Genomic DNA, 8390 nt, shown 5'->3' with positions numbered 1-8390 from the left:
GTCTGTCTTAAAACAACAGTCAGGAGCCCAAATGAACATTGAAATAGGTTTTTCTTGCTGTAATCATTCCTTCTGTTCATACTGACCATTAGAAGATCCCTTCATGATGCACTTACAATGTAAGTGATGGGGGACCAAAATCCACATGCAAACATGCCACGTGCCTGCCTGGATACAAAGGTCAGAAGATGTGAAAATTGACCAGTTTTTTCAAGATGGCCGACTTCCTGTAGGACTTAGGATATGGCTCCAAGAGGCTTTTTTGTGCGTCTTGACATGTTACATGTGCCTCCTGAATTGAATTTTTCTACGTTAATTTCGGAAGGCGGGGCTACAATTTTGAATTTTTCAAGGGGGCGCTGTTGAGCCATGTTGCCACGCCTATGCAAAACACCTATCCAGGATTTTAACTGGTGTCACTCCAGACATGTACAGCAAGTTTCGTGACTGTAGACCCATTCATTGTCCCTAAAATACAGCATCGTATGTCATGGCGAAGGATGTGTCGCCATGGCAAGGGCGTTTTGATATGGGTGACGACCTGCGGAATGTAGCATCACCAAGGTCTTACATCTTAGCTAAGTCAATTTCAGGTGCATCGGCCAAATTTCCTAGGAGTAATACAACAAAGGACGACGCATGATACTTCCTGTTGCCAGTAGGTGGCGCTATGACTTAGATCCAATATTGACACATGTATGTGTTGAGGGCAGGACTGTTTCTGAGCACAAAAGGTTTGGGTGTCTTAGGACTGTGCACGGCGGAGTTATGGCCGTTTGAATTTTCATGGCGAAGGACCGAAATTGGCGGCAGGGCCACACCCCCTCGGCAATGTGGAAAAGTCACGGTTTTGCTAGGTTTTCATGTCCCAGGTCTGTAGATGATACTGACCGAATTTAAAGTCGCTGGGGTCAAACCCCTAGGAGGAGTTTGTTAAAGTACGCGGGCTAGAAAGGTGAAAATTGGCGTCCAAATGGCAACTTTGAAGCAAAATGGCCGACTTCCTGTTGGATTTAGGGTATGGCTCTTAGGGAGTTTTTGGTGTGTCTGGTCATGATACATATGCAGACCAAATTTCATTGTTGTACGACGATCTGTATTTTTGTAGATGGCGCTGTGGAGCCATTTTTGGCGGCATTTCGGGGGCGGGGCCCTCGACGGGTGCCCCGAGAGCCCGTGCTCCCCTGCGTTGTTGTTGTTGTTGTTGTTGTTGTTGTTGTTGTTTCTTCGGCCGTCTGTAGACTTACATGCAAGTGATTTGACTTTCAGGGGTATTTAGTAGCTGTTGTTACTTGAAACTCACTGTAGTCCTCACTGTTAGTAGTCACTTACGCAATAGTGTGTTGAGTACTATGTCATCCATTTTGCAGTTTACAATAAAAATCTGTAAATATGCCACTTACAGATTTGTACCATAAAGAGCAAAATGTACAACTCGACACACAATTGTGTAACTGACTACTAACCGTGAGGACTACAGTGAGTTCCGATTAACCACAACTACTGAATACTCTCTAAAGTCAAATCACTTGCATGTACGTCTACAGTCTTGATTGTTTGGGGGCCAAGGTCAGATTCCTCGTGTGTGGTGCATTGTGGGCTGTTGCATGAGTGAGAAGACAGGGCCACGTTCAAGGTCCTGCCGCCCTGGACCACCACACCCTGCGTGCTGCCCTATAGTCGGGACACAGGGGGGCCGCATACTTACCACCTGACCGCCGAAGGCTATTTATTTTTTGTAGGTGCCTTTATAAATAGAGCATACAACTGTTATTTTCTACTTTCACAGAAAAACACTGTTACAAGCAGTGTAAATTAACGGTAACTTGTGTATTACTGTTAATTTGAACTTTTCACAAGCGGCATACTTACAGATTTTTAACGTAAACAGCAAAATCTACGACATACTCCTCGACACACTATTGTGTCACTGACTACTAACAGTGAGGACTACAGTGACTTTCAATTAACAACAACAACTGAATAATCACTCGTATGTGAGTGTACTGTCTATTGGCAGAAACAAACACATTACTGTTCTCGGTTTCATTACATAATGTTTGTGTGGTACCTGTGTTAGTGAGGAGCTTGGTGGCCTCCAGTAGCTTCTCTGTGTAGACTCCAGGCTCATAATTATCCATTTCAGAAGTGACCGGCTGGAAAACTCTGGCAGCACGGCCTCGGATAGCCTCAGCGGTGCGACCCAAACCGTCAACATCTTTCTCCTGCAGAGCGATGACACTTCTGACACGTCCTCTAGCATGTGGCTCTCTGGGACATCAAACAATGATGCAGTTAGTTGTACATATGTTTTTAGTCAACCACCTTGTTGCAAACATGCCACGTGCCTGCCTGGATACAAAGGTCAGAAGGCAGTGCGGGAATATATTCAGTTTTTTTAACCTGAGACATGCTTTAACCACAGATGGAACATGTCACTGTTGAGTAGATTTGCTTTGTCAAAGCCACTAGGAGAGCAATAAAATAAGCGCGGCAGAAACGTCAGCTCGGACCACTGTGTTTAACTAACTGACTGCTAACAGTGAGGACTACGGTGAGTTTAAATTACTTTTTTTTTTCCACAAACCTTGTTACTTGACATAATTACTCAGACAGCAACAGTGAATAAACAGCCGTTTGAATTGTGACTTCAAATGTTAAGAAAAATTATACAACTTCAAAATGTTTCTTTCAAACCGCGTCTCACTTTATTAACATTATAAATGAATGATGCTAAACATTTGTACACAATTAGAGAGTACTAGAACAAAGCATGGAGTTTATTCAGGTAGCTTAACATTCAAAAGTCATTTAAAGTGACAAAATATATCAACATGCTCCTCTAACTGTCACATGTCAAAAAATGCTGGGAAGACTGAACTGGAAAAATCATATGGTGAAAGAACAATGGGACAGCTTTAGTGGGTGTATGTCTGTAGCCTAAGAATCTGATGGTTTGGTACAGTACATCTGTAATCGTTGCCATGTACTAATGCTCACCACATTATTGTAACCAAATAACTGCATCTAATATCAGTGCCTGAAAATTGGCATTTTCCATTAAAGAAGCCCTAATTAATGTCCCTCTAATGCAAGTTGTAACCAGACTGTCCAAGTGTGTGTTTATATAAAAGTTTGTAATGAGCGAATGACTGATTGAGAAAGTGAATGACGGTCACTATGAGTAACCAAGACTAAGTGAGTAACTGAAAAGTCTGGCTAAGAGACTGATTGTGTGGGTGGGTGAGAGGGTTCGCTGTCCCATTCAAAAGCCCATTAGTTTCTTTAGGAGACTGAACACACAAGGGTTGACTGATGTCATCTTTCTCCATCTCCAGTGAAAAGACGGGGGGCCTCTCAGTGTTTATCCCTGTGAACCACCTGAAAAACAAAAACAGTGTGTATCATAAACTGTAGTAGTAGTATAAATAGCACACTTCAGTGTTGCATCTATCCAGGAATGCAACACAGCGATGGGATATTATCGACATAATATTAAGTCATTTGTCATATAAAACAAAGTAAAATGAAACTCACTGTAATTTGGAGCATCAGAATCACAAGTCCAGCTCCGCTCTCAGAAATGTTGACTTGCTGCTGAAACAAGGCATTATTTTAGTAACAGTACACATGTAGTAGTTAGCAAGACTGATTTCAAAACTTGCTATCTGATAGAGCCTAATTTGTAGAAAACTAATTGTTAAAAAGGCAAGATTCTGTGTTCCATACCCCGCACAACCCCAGAATTTGCCGTTCTAGACCTATGTAAAGAACTATAAAATCCTCCTTCCCCTCCTCCTTCTGTGCAAAAATATATTTAAAAGTTTATCTGACGCTAATATGAAGCTTCAGCATCCAAATGAGTCAAATCAAGCAGATATCTTTCAATGTTACAGTCTTTTTAGTGCCAAAGTTCCTCTTTTTGTTGCTATACTTCCACCACAGCTCAACAGGGAAACACTGTCTGAGGAAACGCAAAGAGGGAGTTAGATGCTAAAAAGACTGTAAATGTGGCAGATATCCACTTGATATGACTAACTCAGACTGCTGAAGCTTCACATCAACTTTTCAATGCATTTTTGCACAATATGACTGTGTGGACACACTGTGGATTTTGTCCCCCATCACTTATATTGAAAGCACATTTGAAGGGGATCTTTTAACAGCCAGTATGAACAGGAGGAATGATTACAGTGAGGAAAACCTCTTTCACTGTTCATATGGTCACCTGACTGATGTTTTAAGACACACATGAAAAATTGTGAACCTATCCTTTATGCAGTGACAATATTTATAAATCAGGATCTTTATAGGCACTGATTCAGTCACTGGGTTATTTGTACATTATAAAATACAGTGCCATGCAAACATATTAGACACTTTAGATGTTTAGATTCTTATCCATTATGCAAACCATCAGGGAGGCATCTGATCAGTCCTAAATTTATTCTCCAGCATGACAACGACCCCAAACATGCAGCCAGAGACATAAAGAACTATCTCCAGCAACAAGAAGGACAAGGAGTCCTGAAACAGATGGTTTGGCCCCCACAGAGCCCTGATCTCAACATCATGGAGTCAGTCTGGGATTAACATGAAGAGACAGAAGCAGATGAGACGCCCTGAATCCACAGAGGAACTGTGGCAGGAACAACCGACCTGCCAAATACCTGAAAAACTGTGTGCAGGTGTAACAAAGAGAAGTGCTGCTGTTTTAAAGGCAAAGCTGCTCACAGTAAATATTGATTTCATTTAGGTTTCCTGAACTTTGTATGAAGTTAATTAGTTAATAAAAACAAAAACTATTAATGGCATTCATTTTGGAAGTATCCTAACTTTACTTTTAGGGCCTAAAAGTTTTGCACAGTACTGTATATTAAAATAATACTATCTGCTCATCAAACATAGTTTTTACTGTTTACATTTCCGATTGTTTGCTCGAGGCCACTTATCTGGCTGCCTTACACATGTAAATACTCTCTTCCTTTAAACACACATGCATATGATATAGAATATAGTGTCTCCTTATTTTGTTATTGCACATGTTTACATTGTTTTATATTTTGATTGCATGCTCTCTTTTTATCTGCCTTTTGCAACGTCTCCTAGGAGACACTTTTCGTTGTATAATGACAATAAACTTAAATTGAATTGCATAATACCGGTATAAAGTCTAAAATAAAATACATATAACATACAAACATATACAAACATTTCTTGTACATGTCCTTTTTTGGTTTGTTTTTTAATGGTTTTTACATCTTTTTATGTATTTATGTGCACATGTCTTCTATGGAAGGATATAAACATTATGGTTACAATGAGGGAGAGCAGACTGACCAACATAACATGAAGACGCTAATCAATATTGTTTTGTCTAAGCAGTATTCTCATATTGCATCCATTTTTAATGTTATCTCACTGCAGGTTCCATCTCAGAAATCACATTCTTTAGTCTTTACCCTTTCCAAATACAAGTATAAATCATCAATCAACACAGGAAAATGCTTCAATGTTGACTTTATTTATTTAACATCATATGGTTGCAACAGTTTGGGCCATATTTAGAGGGAGCTGGGAGCGGGGGGGCGGTAGGGTTAGAAAGTTGATGCTGTTCCCCTTCGATCTCATTTATGCGGCTTAGCTTCTGCAAAAGAAATTTAGAACATTTAGTCACAAATCGTAAAAGACCTAATAACCACAGCATTAACACAACACAAACCCTGAGCTGTTCAGAGACTGAGAAGATATCAGTCTTGTTTTATCAATGTAACAGGCTTTCTATGTGAATGGCACGGATTAGACATGTATTTTCACTCGTCAGCTACTAAAGTAACCATCTTTAGTAACCATCTTTCAGCCCTTTACCTTAAAAATGCGCTTACTTTAAATTACAGTTCAAAAACACATAATCTCATAGAATAATTTCCTACTTATCAGGCAGCCTTTGGTTTTCATTCACTTCAGTATGATATGAAAGCTCACTCACAGAGACTTGAAATTTACTTTTAGGACAGAATCACAATTTTCAAATCTGTCCTAAAACAGTGTGCAGGTGCCCAAATGAACATTGACAAGTGTTTTGTTTGCTGTAATCATTCCATGACAGGTATGAATTTTAGAAAGTAACGTGAAAGTGAAATAATGTCACACACACACACATTTTTACCTTTTTTGTCTTTTGTATCCTGAGGATCGTTGTTGAAGAAGGCGTCCACATCAATGTCCTCGATCTCATCTACAGCTACTCCCTCTTCTTTAACTATAAGGTTGGAACACATTTGATGTAAGTAACAAATCCAAAGTTTTTGGTCAGTGTTACTTTATTAGACATTTATTCTCACAGGCACATGGAGGACAAACCTGGCTCGTCGTCAGTGAACGCAGCTTTCAGCCCGACCACGACAGCCAACAGCAGGAACACGAGCTGAGCTTTCATTTTCTACAAGAAAGCAGATGAAGGAAACGCTCAGTTTAACTGCAATCCTCAGCCTTTTGTTTTGTGATAAAGATTAATGATGCTTTTAAATAGTCAGGTAAAAGCTGAAAAGAGAAATTAAATAATAACTCACCTCTGTTTAAACTCACCAGCAGCAGTCTGTAACAGTGAAGTTTGAGGTTTATGATGCGTCTGGATTGTGACTGACTTATATAGCAGACTGAAAGGCCTCAGGCTGGGTGTGTCTAAAGAATCTTAGCAATCTAACCTGTTCAGTTTAAATTAGTTCCAAAAATAAATCACTCACTCGCTGTATTCAAAAGCACAGAGCGTGGACAACAACTCTTAACTGCTTGTAGCTGCATGTTGGAAAAATTTAGCACAGCAGTCAGATTGCATTAAGTTCAGTGACACATTTTTCTTTGCACTGATATATTCTGATGATGAATTGAAACAACAATGACTATGAAGTTGTCTTGAAGCTTTAATTTGAGGGTTGATTAAAGTAGTAATTGTAGCCATTTTGTATATAATGTATGGGATTGTACTGTTGTGTGACCACAGCGGGAAGAAACTTTGTCTCCTAAATGATAAAACAGAATTTAAAGGAATTAATGAGAAGCAGTGTCAAGTGTTAAGTCTGAGTATAATCACAACATTGAGACTTATCCTGAGGTGTTGGAAATGACCTAAAGCTCCCAGTTTAATGGAATGAATGAATTTGTTAACTAAATATCAAAACTCAATATCAGTGTCCTATGAAATGATGTTAACCAGAAGATCAGAGATATATCTATATATTTTTTCCCTTTAATGTAGTTTTCTCAGATGTCCTGTTGTCTCATAAAAACATCTTAAAGGACAGGTTCACAATTATTCAAGTCTGTCTTAAAACAACAGTCAGGTGTAAAAGAGGTTTTCCTCGCTGTAATCATTCCTCCTTATCATACCGGCTATTAAAATATCCCCTTCAAATGTGCTTTCAATGTAAGTGATGGAGGACAAAATCCACAGTGTGTCCACACAGTCATTTTGTGCAAAAATGCATTTAAAAGTTTATCTGGAGCTTATATGAGGCTTCAGCAGTCTGAGTTAATCATATCAAGTGGATATCTGCTACATTTACAGTCTTTTTAGCATCTAATTCCCTCTTTGTCCATAATGAAGGGATCTTCTAATGGTCAGTATGAACGATGATTATGGCAAGAAAAACCCATTTCAATGTTCATTTGGGCTCCTGAAAAACTGCCAACCTGTCCTGTAAATAAAACATGCCCTGACAACATGACCTATCTGAACACATCCAGTTTATGAAAGGTGACGCTCACACCACAAACATGTTCTAATTAGCCTCAAGCTAAACTACTCCACACTTCTCTTCTTCAAGGGATTCCAACGATGATGGGTGAAAAAAAGTTGCCTATTCATGTTTTGCCACATTGTCGATGAAGGGTTTCAGATTCAAGCTGTCGCCGCAGGAGTTACGTTGTCAAGATATTTGTATGACAATGAAAAAGAGAGGAGATTTGCATACAGCGCACTGCGGCAGGAGTAGCTCATACATACAGGATAATCAAAGATCCGTTATCATCAGTGGCAGCAACATGTTTTGCTCAGCTGTTCTTTGGGTTTGTAAGTTACATATGAGTGTTACATTCCTGTGAATATGTACCTGTATATGTGTGTACAAAGCAGGTTCAGTGAGTTTTCCAATGTAAACCTGCCTGAAGCTTCATATAAAATTAAGATAAAACTTTTAAATGCATTTATGCTCAACATGACAGGAGGAATGATTACAGTGAGGAAAAAACCTCTTTCACTGTTCATTAAGACAGACTTGAGAAATTGTGACTCTATCCTTTAATGAGATATTACACATATTACATAAACTCAAAGTGAACTTTGTCTTAAATAAGTTTTTAATGTCTGCGGGTTCTTCTTATAATTTCTT

The 8390-nt window shown here is 39.2% G+C and overlaps 2 long non-coding RNA genes across 2 annotated transcripts; one reads left to right on the top strand and one right to left on the bottom strand.

Annotated features, from left to right (window-relative positions):
* Window positions 1-3844: 3844 nt before the first annotated feature.
* LOC137196540 (uncharacterized) lies at window positions 3845-6428 on the top strand. Its single transcript, XR_010931253.1, has 3 exons — window positions 3845-4735; window positions 6194-6269; window positions 6347-6428. It is a non-coding gene; the product is annotated as an uncharacterized lncRNA (long non-coding RNA).
* On the bottom strand, window positions 5506-6652 carry LOC137196539 (uncharacterized). The gene is made up of 4 exons (XR_010931252.1): window positions 6573-6652; window positions 6364-6442; window positions 6170-6262; window positions 5506-5647 (listed from the first exon to the last, which is right to left on the bottom strand). It is a non-coding gene; the product is annotated as an uncharacterized lncRNA (long non-coding RNA).
* Window positions 6653-8390: the final 1738 nt, after the last annotated feature.

Source organism: Thunnus thynnus, chromosome 14, assembly GCF_963924715.1.
Source record: "Thunnus thynnus chromosome 14, fThuThy2.1, whole genome shotgun sequence".
Lineage (NCBI taxonomy): Eukaryota > Metazoa > Chordata > Actinopteri > Scombriformes > Scombridae > Thunnus > Thunnus thynnus.
The sequence above is the reverse complement of the archived record's forward strand: the minus strand, read 5'-3'. Positions and strand labels throughout refer to the sequence as shown.